The sequence below is a fragment of the Chrysemys picta genome, chromosome 2, assembly GCF_011386835.1.
Source record: "Chrysemys picta bellii isolate R12L10 chromosome 2, ASM1138683v2, whole genome shotgun sequence".
Taxonomy (NCBI): Eukaryota; Metazoa; Chordata; order Testudines; family Emydidae; genus Chrysemys; species Chrysemys picta.
In genome coordinates, this window is record NC_088792.1 from 2,917,373 (window position 1) to 2,937,027 (window position 19,655).

The 19,655-nt window shown below is 48.0% G+C and overlaps 1 long non-coding RNA gene across 2 annotated transcripts; it reads left to right on the plus strand.

Moving 5' to 3' along the window:
• Positions 1-552: 552 nt before the first annotated feature.
• Positions 553-19,058, plus strand: LOC135981895 (uncharacterized). Of its 2 annotated transcripts, none has more exons than XR_010599070.1 (3): positions 553-984; positions 15,089-15,220; positions 15,768-19,058. It is a non-coding gene; the product is annotated as an uncharacterized LOC135981895 (long non-coding RNA). The 2 variants fall into 2 exon arrangements; XR_010599071.1 differs by having other exon boundaries at positions 16,956-17,597.
• Positions 19,059-19,655: the final 597 nt, after the last annotated feature.

A 19,655-nucleotide genomic window follows, 5' to 3' on the forward strand; every position in this document is an offset into this window, starting at 1 on the left:
TCTTACCAAGACAATACAATTAGAGTGGGCTATTATCAGCAGGAGGAAAAATCACTTCTGTAGTGGTAATCAGGCTGAGGCTTCGTCTGGAGTACTGTGTCCAGTTTTGGGCCCCACACTACAAGAAGGATGTGGAAAAATTGGAAAGAGTCCAACGGAGGGAAACAAAAATAATTAGGGGGGTGGAGCACATGATTTATGAGGAGAGGCTGAGGGAACTGGGATTATTTAGTCTGCAGAAGAGAAGAATGAGGGGGGATTTGATAGCTGCTTTCAACTACCTGAAAAGGGGGGTTCCAAAAAGGATGGATCTAGACTGTTCTCAGTGGTGGCAGATGACAGAACAAGGAGTAATGGTCTCAAGTTGCAGTGGGGGAGGTCTAGGTTGGATATTAGGAAACACTATTTCACTAGGAGGGTGGTGAAGCACTGGAATGGGTTACCTAGGGAGGTGGTGGAATCTCCTTCTTTAGAGGTTTTTAAGGCCCGGCTTGACAAAGCCCTGGCTGGGATGATTTAGTTGGGAATTGGTCCTGCTTTGAGCAGGGGGGTTGGACTAGATGACCTCCTGAGGTCCCTTCCAACCCTGATATTCTGTGATTCAATGTGCTGGCAACTGAAGTCTCCCATTATCACCGTTTTATCAGACTTTGTAATCTCTTGATGTCCCCCAACACTGCAGTGACTCTCCTTTTCCTGACCAGGGGCTTGGGAGTGTGACCCTTCTAGCTTATTGGTGATCTTGTGATTTGGGCCTCTTCAAACAGAATTTTTATCTCCGTAGCTTCTACATCCCTGCTCTCAGTGGGATGGGTGTGTCTATGGCTGAGTGTATTCTGAGAAACTCAGCAACTGGGGATGATGGTTTCACTTTCAGGTTTGCTCATTTCCTTCTCTGAGGAGATTCTGTGGGAAGCTGTTGGAGAAAGCGCTGAAGTTTTCTGAACTCTCCTGCCTATTAGAGCCAGAGAATCTGTCCACCAGGTAAGGACCGAGGCAAATATCTTGTCAGAACTGAATTATCTTGGCTTGTACAAACGTCAGAATTCTTTGTTTCGTCCTTTTCTGGTCTCCAGGAATGTGTCTGAGCCTGTCAGCCCTGGGACTGGCCTGTTTTCTAGGGCCTCAGGGGTGGGAGCCAGCTGCTGGGGTGTGAATTATCAACAGAAATCTGTGGGATAAGTGCTGGGTGCTGCTAAATTGCCTTTTCTCTCCACTGTCAAAATTCTATTACTTCACTGAGCCGGAGAGTGTGTGTTTAGTGTCAGACGGCTGGAAGCTTCTGGGTGTGGAAGGGCCTGGATTTCTGTGGCAAGCAGTATGATTAAAAAATCCATTCTAGGGGCACCTACACGTTGACATTTTTATTTTTTGAGGAAAACACGAAGGTCGGGTGTAGACGGGGGTGGGGGGAGGTGCTGAAGATGCTGTGCGTAGGGGCGTGTAAGGTGGAAATCCGGCCCTGCCTGCATCCAGGTCACGTTCCCAACCTGGGCTGTGCTGAGGCATCAGGAGCTGCTGCTCTCCTGCCCTCTCCTTACGCAGCCCTGGCAGGGAAAGTGACCTGGCTGCAGGGAGCCCCGATATCGCTCCTGGCTCCCCCCCACCGCCCTCTAGGGGTGCACAGGGCAGAGGAGCAGCAGTGCAGGGAGTGAGCGAGCAGCAATGCCGGCTGCTCCATGCATCCAGGTCAGTTCCCCCACATGGGCACAGGAGGGGATGCAGAGGTTAGGGTGAAAGGGGCACAGTGCAGGGATTGGGGTGCAGGAGCGGGGCAGGGGTTAGAGATGCAGGAGGGGGCAGGGGTTAGGAGTGAAGGGGGTGTAGGGATTCGGGGTGCAGGAGGGGAGTGCTGGGATTAGGGGCACAGGAGGGGGCAGGCGTTAGGGACAAAGGGGGCACAGTGCAGGGGTTAGGGGTGAAGGGAGGGGGGAGCCTGGGGAGCCCATGGGGGTCAGGGGCAGCAAAATGCAAGTTCCCCCAGGTTGCCATTTTCCCTAAGGCCGGCCCAGCTCTTATTTTTTTAAAGAAATTAAATACTAATCAGTGTTGTTCACTGACTCCTTGTGGGACTCCTGGAAGGAAACGTGAGGAGCGAGTGACGACTCGGTGAGCTGGCTGGACAGGGCATTCCCAGAGTGGAGGGTATCATGGGAGCAGGCACGGAGCTGGTTTGGCAGAAGCAGATGAGTGGGCACTGAGACTGGCATTCCTGGTGCTGCAGAGGGGATGGGGAGTGACGTGATAAGCCCTAAGTCAGGGATGCAGATGACAGGGCTGGCGTTATGCAGGGCTGTGAAGGTGAGGACAGGACGTTTGAACCACATGCAGTGAAGTTGGGAAGAGCCAGTGGAGAGATCGAAAGAGGGAATTGTAAGGTCAGAATGACAGGCTGGGAAGATTATTTTAGCAGCAGCATTTTGTATTTCGGGAGCAGTGATGTGGGTATCATAGCGGCCAGAGAGGAGGAGGTTGCAGTTAGAGATGATCGGGGAGGACGAGGTTTAGCTGTCCAGCTGGAGAGGAAAGGTTGGATCTTACAGACATTGTGGAGGCAGGAGCAGCAGGATTCGTACCTGGTCTGGGGGTGAGATCCGGAGGAGCTGTCTGAGGAGAGGTGAAACGTAGGACTGGGCAGTGAGAGAACGCAGCGAGCCAGAGCCACAGAGCGAGAGCGAGAGATGAACCCAAGGAAGCAGGTTACAGGGGGACAATACATAGAACACGTGGGTTTCACTCACTGGCTCTGATTTCCTGTCGCCCGGCACTTTGTGAAGTGAATTACACCAGTGCACACTGGGGGATGAAGCACTTTCATTCCACTGGGCAGTGCTTTACATCCCCTTTGCGTTGGGGTGAGTGACAAGGTGCAGGGCAATGGGGCTCAGCCCACAGCGCTTGGATTGGACGTGGTAACAGAGCAGAAGTCAGTGAGGGGAACTGAGGAGGAGAGAATGCGCCTGGAGAGGAAGCAGAGGTGACTTTAACAGCAGCATTGGGGTACGTCTATACTTACCTCCGGGTTCGGCGGTAAGCAATCGATCTTATGGGATCGATTTATTGCGTCTTGCTTGGATGCGATAAATCGATCCCGGAAGTGCTCTCTGTCGACGCCGGTAGTCCTGCTCTGCGAGAGGAGTACGCGGAGTCGACGGGGGAGCCTGCCTGCCGCGTCTGGACCCGCGGTAAGTTCGAACTAAGATACTTCGACTTCAGCTACGTTATTAACGTAGCTGAAGTTGTGTATCTTAGTTTGAAATGGGGGGTTAGTGTGGACCAGCCCTTGGTGACAGACTGGAGGGGAAGGAGGTGAATCAGGGAAGCTGCAGATTTTGATACAGTAGTTGGGAGATGGACAAAGGACCAGGTTCAAAGGTGCCCTATAATGTACAGTCACTCGGATAAAACCTCCACCCCAGAGAGTCCCTAGGCCCCCTCTCCAAGACCCAGCATGGAGGGGTATCGGGGTGTTCTGGGGTGCGCCAGGGTTTGGAGGAGACATGACAGGGGCATTCTTACATCTCTGCAATGGCCCAGAGGAACCACTGAAGCAGGGCAAAAGTTATGGCAGCCCTGAGGGTACGAGCCACCCCCCTGCACCAGCCGCAGTGCCAGCGCTGGGATGAATCTGGCCATGGGCTGTAGCTGACAGGGTGGCAGAGAGAGGTTAATTTGTACTGATGTTATACAGGGAATAGCGACCCACAATTCCCCTTTTATATCCCAAAGTTACATAGCTGGTCAGATGAAATCAATTGCTGATTACAAAACTGGATGCGGTTTTATGGTTTCCAGCTATTAGTCTGGCAGGTGCTCACCCCGCCCATCATGAAAAGAGCACAGAGAGCAGTGATTTCCCTACACACACACCCCGAATTTCCCCAACACCCCCCCCCCAGTTTTGTGAACTAGTTATGTGCCAAACCTGGTGGCTGAACTTTGTGACTTTGTCCTCACCCACAACTATTTCACATTTGGGGACAATATATACCTTTAAGTCAGCGGCACTGCTATGGCCCCACACTATGCCAACATTTTATGGCCGACTTAGAACAACGCTTCCTTAGCTCTCGTCCCCTAATGCCCCTACTCTACTTGTGCTACATTGATGACATCTTCATCATCTGGACCCATGGGAAATAAGACCTTGAGGAATTCCACCATGATTTCAACAATTTCCATCCCACCATCAACCTCAGCCTAGACCAGTCCACACAAGAGATCCACTTCCTGGACACTACAGTGCTAATAAGCGATGGTCACACAAACACCATCCTATACCGGAAACTTACTGATGGCCATACTTACCTACATGCCTCCAGCTTCCATCCAGGACACACCACATGATCCATTGTCTACAGCCAGCTCTAAGATGCGACTGCATTTGCTCCAACCCCTCAGACAGAGACAAACACCTACAAGATCTCTATCCAGCATTTTTAAAACTGCAATACCCACCTGCTGAAGTGAAAAAACAGATTGACAGAGCCAGAAGAGTACCCAGAAGTCACCTACTACAAGAGAGGCCCAACATAGAAAATAACAGAACGTCACTAGCCGTTACCTTCAGCCCCCAACTAAAACATCTCCAGCGCATCATCAAAGAACTACAACTTATCCTGAAAGATGATCCCTCACTCTCACAGATCTTGGGAGACAGACCTGTCCTCGCTTCCAGACAGCCCCCCAACCTGAAGCAAATACTCACCAGCAACCACACACCACACAATCAAAAACACCAACCCAGGAACTAAACCCTGCTACAAACCCCGGTGCCAACTCTGTCCACGTATCTATTCAAGGGACACCATCATAGGACCTAATCACATCAGCCACACCTTCAGGGGCTCGTTCACCTGCACATCTACCAATGTGATATATGCTATCATGTGCCAGCAATGCCCCTCTGCCATGTACATTGGCCAAACCAGACAGTCTCTACGCAAAAGAATAAATGGACACAAATCTGATATCAGGAATCATAACATTCAAAAATCAGTAGGAGAACACTTTAACCTGTCTGGCCATTCAGTAACAAATTTAAAGGTGGCAATTTTGCAACAGGAAAGCTTCAAAAACAGACTCCAATGAGAAACTGCTGAACTTGAATTAATATGCAAACTAGATACAATCAATTTAGGCTTAAATAGAGACTGAGAATGGCTGAGCCATTACACACATTGAATCTATTTCCCCATGTTAAGTATCCTCACACCTTCTTGTCAAACTGTCTTAAATGGGCTATCTTGATTATCACTACAAAAGTTTTTTTTCTCCTGCTGACAATAGCTTATTTTAATTAATTAGCCTCTTAGAGTTGGTTGGGCAACTCCCACCTTTTCATGTTCTCTGTATGTATATATATATATCCTCACTATATGTCCCATTCTATGCATCCAATGAAGTGGGCTGTAGCCCACGAAAACTTATGCTCAAATAAATTTGTTAGTCTCTAAGGTGCCACAAGTACTCCTGTTCTTTTTGCAGATACAGACTAACACGGCTGCTACTCTGAAACATGCCAATTTAGTGACTGTTTGGAAATTTGAATTGAAATTGAAACATTAATACACACTTTAAAAGTACATACAGTGTATGATAAAATACGTGTATCTGAAAAAGTATCATAGATTTGAAAAGTATGAGCATAGACTAGCTTCCTTCTACAGCTGTTGTTTTTATGACAATGCCAGTGCATTCATTCCGGTGATGTTGGCCAACCTAATAATTTCGAATGATGATTTGTAAGCAAAGTCTAAATGACTCTCCCTGACCGCTAGTGATGATCTGGGGCTGGGGGGAAAGGCTTCAGGACCAGATTGTATTTACATTCACACCTAATCTACCTACCCAGCAAACAGAGCTGTGTCGCCCAAGGGATAGATATTGGCTGGGGTTGGGTTACAAATGCGGGGGGGAGGAAGAAATGTTGTTAGTGTATGAGTAAAGGGCAGTAGAACTGTACTTAGCCTGTGCTGATTGAGGGCATCAAGAGAGAGGGTGGGGACCTGTCCCTCTCCACTGGTTAAAGACAGAGCTGATTAGGCTCCATAGATCGTCTTTTTTGTTTTGTTAAGTGACCACTGCAGCTGAAATCACTGATAATGAAGTCGAAGTGCTTAGTCCTGCTGTGGAACAGTGTTTCTGTGGAAGGGACGGCCCAGACTGCACTAGCAGCGAGGTTCCCACACTGAGAGCTCAGCTGAAATCACTGAGAGCTGGTGGAACCTCAAGAGACCAACTCGCAGAGGTCACAGTGGCAGGTGGCAGCAGAAGGTGACAGCGCAGGGCCATTGGCAACAGAGTGGTGGAGTGAACGGTGGCACAACGAACAGCAGTGGCCAGAGCGAACAGTGAGCAGCTGGAGGAACGAGCAAGGTGCCTTCCTGCCCCCCACCTGGGAGGTGAACTCATTAGAAAGCACCTCTGAACTCTGAGTCTCCACTGACCAAGGACAACACGATTGGAGGAGGTCCCGGATGACTGGAAAAAGGCTAATGTAGTGCCCATCTTTAAAAGAGGGAAGAAGGAGGATCCGGGGAACTACAGGCCAGTCAGCCTCACCTCAGTCCCTGGAAAAATCATGGAGCAGGTCCTCAAGGAATCAATTATGAAACACTTAGAGGAGAGGAAAGTGATCAGGAACAGTCAGCATGGATTCACCAAGGGGACGTCGTGCCTGACTAACCTAATTGCCTTCTATGATGAGATAACTGGGTCTGTGGATGAGGGGAGAGCAGTGGATGTGTTATTCCTTGACTTTAGCAAAGCTTTTGATACAGTCTCCCACAGTATTCTTGCCGCCAAGTTAAAGAAGTATGGGCTGGATGAATGGACTGTAAGGTGGATAGAAAGCTGGCTAGATCGTCGGGCTCAATGGGTAGTGATCAATGGCTCCATGTCTAGTTGGCAGCCGGTTTCAAGCGGAGTGCCCCAAGGGTCGGTCCTGGGGCTGGTTTTGTTTAATAACTTTATTAATGATCTGGAGGACTGCACTCTCACTTTGCAGATGAAACTAAACTGGGAGGAGTGGTAGATACACTAGAGGGTAGGGATAGGATACAGAGGGACCTAGACAAATTAGAGGATTGGGCCAAAAAAGAACCAGAAGAGGTTCAACAAGGACAAGTGCAGAGTCCTGCACTTAGGACGGAAGAATCCTATGCACTGCTACAGACTAGAGACCGAATGGCTAGGTAGCAGTTCTGCAGAAAAGGACCTAGGAGTCACAGTGGACGAGAAGCTGGATATGAGTCAACAGTGTGCTCTTGTTGCCAAGAAGGCTAATGGCCTTTTGGGCTGTATAAGTAGGAGCATTGCCAGCAGATCGAGGAACATGATTGTTCCCCTTTATTCGACATTGGTGAGGCCTCATCTGGAGTACTGTGTCCAGTTTTGGGCCCCACACTACAAGAAGGATGTGGAAAAATTGGAAAGAGTCCAGCGGATGGCAACAAAAATGATTAGGGGGCTGGAGCACATGACTTATGAGGAGAGGCTGAGGGAACTGGGATTGTTTAGTCTGCAGAAGAGAAGAATGAGGGGGGATTTGATAGCTGCTTTCAACTACCTGAAGGGGGGTACCAAAGAGGATGGATCTAGACTGTTCTCAGTGGTGGCAGATAACAGAACAAGGAGCAATGGTCTCAAGTTGCAGTGGGGGAGGCCTAGGTTGGATATTAGGAAACACTATTTCACTAGGAGGGTGGTGAAGCACTGGAATGCGTTACCTACGGAGGTGGTGGAATCTCCTTCCTTGGAGGTTTTTAAGGCCCAGCTTGACAAAGCCCTGGCTGGGATGATTTAGTTGGGAATTGGTCCTGCTTTGAGCAGGGGGTTGGACTAGATGACCTCCTGAGGTCCCTTCCAACCCTGATATTCTATGATTCTATGAACACTGGTGAGCGGGGTATGGTGGAGGGAAAAGTGAGGGGCATGTTAAATAAACATTTGTTTGTTGGACTATATTTTAGTGACTTTGCTCCAGAATGCTAGATTTGTGACTGGGAATGGAAACTTATGTTTCCTAGTAGGCCAAGATTTTTAAAATGCATTATTTGCCAAGGTTGTTATTTCACATCGTTGCCTTCTTGAGAGGTCATTATGTTGGGGAGTTTCTGTACTAAACATTTTTATTATTATAATTAATTTTTACATAAGAATGGCCATACTGGGTCAGACCAAAGGTCCATCTAGCCCAGTAACCTGTCTTCCGACAGTGGTCAAGGCCAGGTGCTTCACAGGGAATGAGCAGAACAATTAATCATCAAGTGATCCATCCCCTGTTGCCCATTCCCAGCTTCTGGCAAACAGACTAGGTACACTCAGAGCATGGTGTTGCATCCCTCCCCATCCTGGCTAATAGCCATTGATGGACCTAGTCTCCAGGAATTTATCTAGTTCGTTTTTTAATCCTGTTACAATTTTGGTCTTCACAGCATCCCCTGGCAAAGAGTTCCACGGGTTGACTTTATGTTGTGTGAAGAAGTACTTCCTTTTGTTTTTTTTTAAACTTGCTGCCTATTAATTTCATTGGGTGACAGCTAGTTATTGTGCTATGTGAAGGATTAAATAACATTTCCTTATTCACTTTCTTCACACCAGTCAAGATTTTATAGACCCCCCCCCTTAGTCGTCTCTTTTCTAAGCTGAAAATTCCCAGTCATTTTAATTTCTCCTCCTGTTTCATACCCCTAATCATTTTAGTTGCCCATCTCTGTACCTTTTTCAATTCCAATATAACTTTTTTGGGATGGGGTGACCAGATCTGCACACACCATTCAAGGTATGCATGTACCATGGATTTATATAGAAGCAATGTGATATTTTCTGTCTTATTATCAATCCCTTTCTTAATGATTCCCAACATTCTGTTCACTTTTTTGACTGCAGCTGTACATTGAGTGGATGTTTTCAGAGAACTATCCACAATCACTCCAAGATCACTTTCTGGAGTGGTAACTGCTAATTCAGAGTCCTTCATTTTATATGTATAGTTGAGATTGTTTTCCAATGTGCATTACTTTGCATTTATCAACATTGAATTTCATCTGCCATTTTGTTGCCCAGTCACCCAGTTTTGTGAGATCCCTTTGTAACTCTTCACAGTCTGCCTGGGACTTAACTATTTGAATAGTTTTGTATCATCTGCAAATTTTGCCACCTCACTGTCTACCCATTTTTCCAGATCATTTGAGTATGTTGAACAGTAATGGTCCTGGTACCGACCCCTCAGGGATACGACTATTTATCTCTCTCCATTCTGAAAACTGATCATTTATTCTTACCCTTTGTTTCCCATCTTTTAACCAGTTACTGATCCATGAGAGCACCTTCCCTCTTATTCCCATGAGGGCTTACTTTTCAAAAGTCAATTTAAATTAAATACATTTTTAAAAAATATATATATTTTTTTAGAAATCTAGACCTCTTATGTGTTTTGGTATAACTTGCATTATTCTTATGTTAAATTTGCATTATACTAACAAAATATTTACTTTATTCATATCTCTTTTATATAGCTCATCAGCCCTGACACCCTCCCCTGTAAATTCAACCCCCACCCCAATTTCAATTCCTGGGGAAACCACTGACAGAGAGTCAGGTTCATCCCTCCTCCTTTCTGGCTTTGCCTTCACTAATCTAAATTACTACAAAGATCTACTAAATAACTATTCCTGGCAATAAGCAAAATCATTGATAGTCCATCGCAATAGTTGGCCGTGGCTTAGGCAGCTGGTTGTTTGCTAAAATACCCCTCTACAAGCACCTGCAGCCTTCCCCATCTCTCATCTGCCTGGCAACAAGTTTGGCTCCCTTGTTCCTCAGGCCCATTAACCCGGATTACAGGAGACCACTTGAAAATTGCTGAGGGTCTTGGCCGACCACTTAATGGAGAGGGTGATGTAGACTCATGAAAGCCCGTCTTTAAGCCTGAACAGAATCTATTGAAAGTCTTCGTAGGTCTGTTCCGATAATTCTCACAACGTTCGACATGGTTATAACCGTGTTTTCACATTATGTGTTATGTCGGTTCAGCTCTCTCAAAGTTTTTCTTTAATTCTGGAGTTTGACATTTATTCTTCATCATTTTAATCATTTTTCTTTCAAAGGGAAATTTATCTATTGCAGCTTCACATACAGGAATTTTATTTCCAACATTTTGATTCTCTACTTTATCAATTTCCATAATTCTTAATTAAATTCAACATTCTTCTCCAAATAACCTTACATCTTCTTAGCTACTGTATGTTTTGTTCTCGATAATTCTACATTTACTAGAGAAGTACAAGCAAGTGGGGATTGCTACAAGGACTGTAATGTTGGTAAGGAGCTGGCTAAAGTGGAGACAACAGGTTGTGCTGAAAGGGGAACTTTTTGGCTGGAAACAGGTTACTAGTGGAGTTCCTCAAAGATCAGTACTGGGAAAGATTTTATTTAGTACTTTCATTAATGACCTTGGCCCCAAAAGCAGGAGTTTGCTAATGAAATTTCCAGATGACACACAGTTGGAAAGACAAGGTGGATGTCCCAGGGAGGTGGTGGAAATCTTCATCCTTAGAGGTTTTTAAGGCCTGTCTTGACAAAGCCCTGGCTGGGATGATTTAGTTGGTGTTGGTCCTGCTTTGAGCAGGGGTTTGGACTAGATGACCTCCTGAGGTCTCTTCCAACCCTAATATTCTATGATTCTATGATGTCCAATAAAACATATTACTTCATCCACCTCATCTCTTATTTATATCCTGGGACCAATAAGGCTACAAGAACACTGCATACAAAGTTGGAAGGCATTGTGGATTCAGAGGAGGACAGGAATATCACACAGAAAGAATCAGATAACCTGGAGGACTGGAGTGATAGAAATGGAATGATATTTACAAAGTGCAAGGCAATGCATTTAGGGTTATTACCAAGAATTTCTGCTATAAGCGGAGGGTCCATCAGCTGGAAATGACAAAGAAAGAGAAAGACCTGGCTGTACTAGCTGATCACAACAGGACTATGTGCCACCAATGTGATGACGCTATGAAAAAGGCAAATGTGACCGTAGATGTGAGGCATTTCCTGTAGAGATAGGGGAGTATTAATGCAAGGTACTGGTAAGACCTCATCTATTATACAATACTATGTGCAATTCTCGTCAGAGATGTTCAAGGAAGGTGAACTCACACTGGGACGGGTGCAGAGAAGGCTGCTGGATCGTGGGGGGAACGTAGGGCCTCTCTTACAAGGAGACTGGAAGCACTTGGCTTGTGTAGTCTAGTAAAACAAAGGCTGAGAGGGGTTGGGACTGGTCTCTATAAAACACCAGCAGGGTGAGCACCAGAGTGCCAGGATTCAGACAAGGGCAGTCAGGAGCAAGGGTCAGATCAGGGTCAAACCTGAGGCAGAGAGGAGCGGAGGACTTCCTCCGCAGCATGGGGCAGGGATCGCTAGCAGGAGGGTTCTCTGCCAATTGAAGTCACTAAGGCACAGGATTTGGGGACTTCAACAGCAGAGTCAAGGGAAAGGGTAGGGACGGCTTTGTGGCCTGCAGCATGCAGGGGGTCAGACCAGATGATCATAATGGTCCCTTCTGACCTTAAAGTCTATGAGTCTATGAGTTCGTAGTCAGGGTCCAGGACAGGGTTGATACCGAGGGTCAGAGTCCAAGTCAGGCTTGAGGGTTCGGATTAGGTGGTGACGTCCGTATCAAGCCAAGCTCAAAGCCAGGAGCTCAAGAGCAGCTGGTCATGGCAGCTACAGGAGATTCTCACAGCTGCCTGGACACTTCCTGGAGCACCTCTTGGGTTTATATAGGGCAGGGAGTCAATCAGGAGCCAGGAGGCCAGTGACCTGTCCATGACTTTTACTAAAAATACCCCTAACTAAATCTTACGTTACTGGATTGCTATTTTCTGTTTGCTTATTTCGGGTAAGCGAAGTAGGGACAGAATAGGAAGCAAAATAAGTAAGAGGGAAGATCAGAAGACGCTAGAACTGCACAGGGTGCAAATTGCCCAGAAAGGCTGAACACTGGGCATTGGGAAAGTCTCTGTTAACTAAGAAGCCCCTGAGCTGAGTGCATCCCAGTTTCAGTGAACTGCAGAGGGGTGTGGCCCAGCACAAGAGAGCAGGAAAATGACTAGCAGTGAAGCAGCTACTAAACTAGAGCTGGCCAGACTGGAAGCAGAAGAGAAAGAAAACAAACATAAGAGACTGACGGAATTAAGACAATTAGAAATTAATGCCGAGGAGGCTGCCCACAAGAGAGCTGTGGCTGGCAGAGGCAGCCAGGGTGGAGGCAGAGAAGGCAGATTGACAGAGCCAGACGAGTACCCAGAAGTCACCTCCTACAAGACAGGCCCAACAAAGAAAATAATAGAACGCCACTAGCCATCACCTTCAGCCCCAAACTAATACCTCTCCAGCGCATCATCAAAGATCTACAACCTATCCTGAAAGATGATCCCTCACTCTCACAGATCTTGGGAGGCAGGCCTGTCCTCGCTTACAGACAGCCTCCCAACCTAAAGCAAATACTCACCAGCAACCCCACAACAAAACCACTAACCCAGGAACCTATCCTTGCAACAAAGCCCATTGCCAGCTCTGTCCACATATCTATTCAAGGGACACTATCATAGGACCTAATCACATCAGCCACACCATCAGGGGCTCATTCACCTGCACATCTACCAATGTGATATATGCCATCATGTGCCAGCAATGCCCCTCTGCCATGTACATTGGCCAAACCGGACAGTCTCTACGCAAAAGAATAAATGGACACAAATCAGACGTCAAGAACTGTAACATTCAAAAACCAGTCGGAGAACACTTCAACCTCCCTGGTCACTCAATTACAGACCTAAAAATCACAATACTCCAACAAAAAAACTTCAAAAACAGACTCCAACGAGAAACTGCAGAATTGAAATTAATTTGCAAACTGGACACCATTAAATTAGGCTTGAATAAAGACTGGGAGTGGATGGGTCATTACACAAAGTAAAACTATTTCCCCATGCTAATTTTCCCCCTACCGTTGTTATGCAGACAAAACTACACAGGATCGTTTTAGGGGACAAGGCAAAGTTGCCACTTTTATTAAAATAATAATTTGATTTATGACCAATAACTAATACCTAATACCTATACACACATCCACACACACACACACATCCATCAGATGTTCTGCAGCTGCTGTATAGTTACCAGTCCATAACATTACAGCAGGGTTTTTGCCACAATGAAGGTTGCAGCAAGCTTTTACAAAATGGAATGAACGTTGTAAAATGGAGTTTGAATTACAATATGGCAAACAGTGAACAGAAGTTACAATACTGAAACTGTGCAAGTCTCAGGGATTTAAGCAGGAATTGGATTGACAGTGAAACTTACAAGGGCACCTGGCTGAACAGCTATGGCTCTTAACAAGCATCTTAATTGTCAATTAGCCAGTTATTGGGGTAACCAGTTTTATGAATGAATGTTGTTTCATTCATAAAACTTTACTTATGAAGTTACATTAATAAAGTGAAGAATTAAAAACAATTTCATTCATCAGTTCTACACTGTTACTCACACCTTCTTGTCAACTGTTGGAAATGGGCCATCCTGATTATCACTACAAAAGTTTTTTTCTCCCGCTGATAATAGCCCGCCTTAATTGATTTGTCTCGTTATAGTTGATATGGCAACCCCCATTTTTTCATGTTCTTTGTGTGTGTGTATATTATATATATATATATCTTCCTACTGTATTTTCCACTGCATGCATCTGATGAAGTGGGTTTTAGCCCACGAAAGCTTATGCCCAAATAAATGTGGTAGTCTCTAAGGTGCCACAAGTACTCCTGTTCTTTTTGCTGATACAGACTAACAGGGCTGCCACTCTGAAACCTGAGGTAAACGTGTTACAGGAAGACAGTTGGTGGGTGGCTTGTGGTTCTGTAAGTGTAGGTAAGAGACATGAAATGGAGGCGTCCCCTTTAGCTCTCTTCTGGAAATGGTCTTGGATGGGGAGATTTCCGTATGCTGTATCTAGTGGCAGATGTTCCTGCTCTGTTCTAAGGTTCGAGGCCTGCAAGGTGTGTGGTTTTATTTAGACTTTAGAGCAGGGGTGGGCAAACTTTTTGGTCTGAGGGCCATCGGGGAATAGAAATTGTATGGCGGGCCATGAATGCTCACAAAATTGGGGTTGGGGTGTGGGGTGGGTGAGGGCTCTAGGGTGGGGCTGGGGATGAGAGGTTTCGAGTGCAGGAGGGGGCTCCGGGCTGGGACCGAGGGGTTTGGAGAATGGGAGGGGGATCAGGGCTGGGACAGGTGGTTGGGGCTTGGGAAGAGGCTCAGGGGTGCAGGCTCCAAGTGGCGCTTACCTCAGCAACTCCCAGAAGCAGTTGCGTGTCCCTTCTCTGGCTCCTATGCATGGAGTGGCCCCCAACCCTCAGAACGGGGCCATGCAGCTGCTTCCGGGAGCCGCGTGGTGCGGCCCTCGACCCGGCACCCCAGCCGGAGCGCCAGAGCGGGGCAAGCCCCAGACTCTGCTCCCCAGCGGGAGCTCGCGGGCTGGCTTAAAACGGCTCAGCCAGCGGGCCGTAGTTTGCCCACCCCTGCTTCAGAGGCATGCTCTGGCTTGTGTTAAGTAAGAGCTGTTGCCTGTGTCTTCTTAACCATTGGGCAGCAGGTATTTGTGGCTTCCTGGGCTGCAGCTTAGCACCTATCAGGACATCCAGCTTGCTGGCATGTCACAGCATTCGTTCAACACCTCTGGGATCGCACATGAGAGCTGCAAAATGCAACAGGTGTTTTGCTTTGTGGCTCACATCTCTCTAAATTGCGTCAAATTATAACTATTTCCCATTCTTGCTAAAAGGAACAATTCCTTTAAAACATAACATTTAGAATTCATAATCTGAGGCGAGAAAAGGGAGAGGTAAATCTGTGAGTGACTTTCTTCCTCTCCTGTCCCCTGTGGAGACTAGAAGATACGTCTTTCTTTTACAGCCAGGGCAATGTTCAGAAAAAACTTTGAAGACTGAAGCCAGTGACTCGATTCTAAATCTGCTCCCCAGAAACGTAAGTGTAACCCAGTTATTTCTTGCAGGTCAGACAGAGGGGAGAGCGTCTGGGTGTGGAACAATGGCCGGGTCAGCTGACACCATTGAGATGCCAGCTCTGGGCTGCCCGTTCCAGCTGGGGATGCTGTACGACTGCCGCAGCGACTCGCTCATCCCAGGTAACTGTCACCCGGGGGGGAGCCCGGGGCCCAACTTAGTGTTTCAGGAAAAAGAAGCATTTGGCACCTGTTTATTTTAGCAAAAAGAACGAGGAGTCCTTGTGGCACCTTAGAGACAAACACATTTATTTGCGCATAAGCATCTGATGAAGTGGGCTTTAGCCACGGAAGCTTATGCTCAAATAAATGTATTGAGTCCTTGTGGCACCTTAGGCCTGGTCTACACTACGGGTTTAGGTCGACTTTAGCAGCGTTAAACCGAATTAAGCCTGGACACGTCCACACAACGAAGCCCTTTCTTTCGATTTAAAGGGTCCTTTAAACCGGTTTCTTTACACCACCTCCAACAAGGGGATTAGCGATAAAACCGGCCTTTGCGGGTCGGAATTAGGGGAGTGTGGACGGAATTCGACGTTATTGGCCTCCGGGAGCTATCCCACAGTGCTTCATTGTGACCGCTCTGGACAGCACTCTCAACTCAGATGCACTGACCAGGTAGACAGGAAAAGACCCGCGAAGGTTTGAATTTCATTTCCTGTTTGCCCAGCGTGGAGAGCACAGGTGACCACGCAGAGCTCATCAGCACAGGTAACCGTGATGGAGTCCTCCCAGGATCGCAAAAGAGCTCCAGCATGGACCGAACGGGAGGTACGAGATCTGCTCGCCATATGGGGAGATGAAGCAGTGATAGCTGAACTCCGTAGCAGTAAAAGAAATGGAAAAGTATTAGAAAAGATCTCCAAGGCCATGAATGACCGAGGCCATAACAGGGACACACAGCAGTGCTGCGTGAAAATTAAGGAGCTACGGCAAGCTTACCACAAAGCCAGAGAAGCAAACGGAAGGTCCGTGGCAGAGCCGCAAACTTGCCGCTACTACGCGGAGCTGCATGCGATCCTAGGGGGTGCAGCCACCACTACCCCAACCGTGTGCTATGACTCTCTCACTGGAGAAACACACAGGGAAGACGGTTCGGGGAACGAGGAAGATGAGGATGGAGGTACTGTAGGTAGCTCACAGCAGCAAGGAAGCGGAGAAACCGGTTTCCCCAACAGCCAGGATATGTTTGTGACCCTGGACCTGGAACCAGTAACCCCCGAACTCACCCAAGACCCTCAGGGCACACAGGAGACCTCTGGTGAGTGTAACTTTGTAAATATTTGTAAACATTACAAAAAAAAAGCAAGCGTGTTTAATGATTACTTTGCCCTGGCAATCGCGGCCAGTACATCTACTGGAAAAGTCTGTTAACGTGTATGGGGATGGAGCGGAAATCCTCCAGGGACATCTCCAGAAAGCTCTCCTGGTTGAAATGGGGTGATTTTATTAAGGGGACATTCAGAGGCGCCCGTTCCTGCTCTTCTGACCAGAAATGTTCCCCGCTGTTAACCACGCGGTGGGGGGAGGGGTGAAGTGATCATCCCAGAGAATCGTGTGTGTGTGTGGGGGGGGGGTGGTTTACTTGTGTTTGTGCCGCATGTTAACCGGGAAACCGCAGCCCCCTCCTTTTACATTGAAACCCCATTTTAAATGGACAACCCAATTCATCCTTGATATGGGAAATGCGCTGCTGTTTGCAACCTTTCCCGCATGTTAAGAAGGTTAAAAAAGCCAAAACACTGTGGCCTACGATGGCTGCCTGCAAGCCGAAATATGCGACCTTGTAATGAAAGAGTGTACCCATTGTTCTCTAAAATGTGTCTTTTTTAACCACCTCTCCCTTCTCCTCCACCAGCTGCAAATGTTTCTCCTTCGCAGAGGCTCATGAACATTAAAAGAGAAAACATAGGACGAGGGACGATATGTTAACGGAGCTGCAGATGTCCGCCCACGCTGATAGAGCACAGCAGAATGCGTGGAGGCAGTCAATGTCGGAGATGAGAAAAGCCCAATATGAACGAGAGGAGAGGTGGCGGGCTGAATCGCGGGATGAACAGAGCAAGTGGCGGGCTGAAGACGATAGGTGGCGTCAGCTTGCAGACAGACGGCAAGAGTCAATGCTCCGTCTGCTGGAGCATCAAACTGATATGCTCGAGCGTATGGTTGAGTTGCAGGAAAGGCAGCAGGAGCAGAGACCGCCGCTACAGCCCCTGTGTAACCAACAGCCCTCCTCCCCAAGTTCCATAGCCTCCTCACCAAGACGCCCAAGAACACGGTGGGGGGGCCTCCGTCCACCCAGTCATTCCACCCCAGATGATCGCCCAACCATCAGAAGGCTGGCTTTCAATAAGAGTTAAAGTTTTAAAATGCAGTGTGTCCTTTTCCATCCCTCCTCCCCCACCCATCCCAGGCTACCTTGGCAATTATCCCCCTACCTCTGTAAGAAACTAATAAAGAATGCATGAATGTGAAAAAACAATGACTTTAATGTCTCTGCAAGCGGGAGGGGAGGGTGGGGTGGGGTGGTTGGTTTACAGGGAAGTAGAGTGAACCGGGTCGGGGGGGGGTGTTGGAGGGTTCATCAAGGAGAAACAAACAGAAGTTTCACACAGTAGCCTGGCCAGTCACAAAACTCGTTTTCAAAGCTTCTCTGATGCGCACCGCGCCCTGCTGTGCTCCTCTAACCGCCCTGGTGTCTGGCTGCGCGTAATCAGCGGCCAGGCGAGTTGCCTCAACCTCCCACCCCACCATAAAGGTCTCCCCCTTACTCTCACAGATATTGTGGAGCGCACAGCAAGCAGCAATAACAATGGGGATATTCTTTTCGCTGAGGTCTGAGCAAGTCAGTAAGCTGCGCCAGCGCGCTTTTAAACGTCCAAATGCACATTCCACCACCATTCGGCACTTGCTCAGCCTGTAGTTGAACAGGTCCTGACTCCTGTCCAGGCTGCCTGTGTACGGCTTCATGAGCCATGGCATTAAGGGGTAGGCTGGGTCCCCAAGGATCACGATAGGCATTTCAACATCACCAATGGTCACTTTCTGGTCCAGGAAGAAAGTCCCTTCCTCCAGCTTTCGAAACAGACCAGAGTTCCTGAAGACACGAGCATCATGTACCTTTCCCGGCCATCCCACATTGATGTTGGTGAAACGTCCCTTGTGATCCACCAGGGCTTGCAGCAGCATTGAAAAGTACCCCTTGTGGTTTACGTAGTCGGTGGCTTGGTGCTCCGGTGACAAGATAGGGATATGGGTTCCGTCTATGGCCCCGCCACAGTTTGGGAATCCCATTTCAGCAAAACCATCCACTATTGACTGCACGTTGCCCAGAGTCACTACCCTTGCTATCACCAGGTCTTTCATTGCCCTGGCAAATTGGATCACAGCAGCCCCCACCGTAGATTTGCCCACTCCAAATTGATTCCCGACTGACCGGTAGCTGTCTGGCGTTGCAAGCTTCCACAGGGCTATCGCCACTCGCTTCTCAACTGTGAGGGCTGCTCTCATCTTGGTATCCTGGCGTTTCAGGGCAGGGGAAAGCAAGTCACAAAGTTCCATGAAAGTGCCCTTACGCATGCGAAAGTTTCGCAGCCACTGGGAATCGTCCCATACCTGCAGCACGATGCGGTCCCACCAGTCTGTGCTTGTTTCCCGGGCCCAGAATCGGCGTTCCATGGCATGAACCTGCCCCAGTGACACCATGATTTCCACATTGCTGGGGCCTGTGCCTTGTGAGAGGTCTATGTCCATGTCAATTTCCTCATCACTCTCGTCGCCGCGCTGCAATCGCCTCCTCGGCTGGTCCGGGTTTCACCTTGGCATGTCCTGGCTCTGCATATACTCCAGGACAATGCGCGTGGTGTTCATAGTGCTCATAATTGCCGCAGTGATCTGAGCGGGCTCCATGATCCCAGTGCTAGCTATGGCGCCTGGTCAGAAAAAAGGCGCGAAAGTAGTATCTGATGGACCAGGAGAAGTAGGGAGGGCGGGAGGGAGGGAGGGCCGAGTGACGACATGGCGTACAGGTACAGGAACAGGGAGAAACACAAACAACTGTCACACAGAATGGTCCCCCCAAAGATTAAACTGGAAACCCTGGGCTTAGCAGGCCATTGATTTCACGGAGGAAAGGGAAGCAAATGAATACAGAACAAATCTATTTTTTACATCTTAAGGTGGCAGCCGACGGTGCAGCATGAGTGATAGCCTCTCCAGTACGATGATGACGGTTACCAGTCATAATATACCATCGTCTGCCAAAAGGCAAGGGGCTGCTGCTGTGTAGCAATGCAGCCCCACGTCTGCCAGCCCCACGTCCCCCAGCACCCAGCATCGCCCTCGGCCTCTTCTGGGTGCTTAGCAGACAATACTGGGCAATTGGCAGAAAATAGTATATTACGACTGGTAACCATCATCATCAAAACAGTAGCATGTCTGCCCAGGTGGCCATGATTGACAGCCATACCAGTATGACGACGATGGGTACCAGTCATAATATACCATCGCCTGGAAGGGGCTGGTGCAATGCAGCCCTACGGCTGCCAGCCCCATGGCT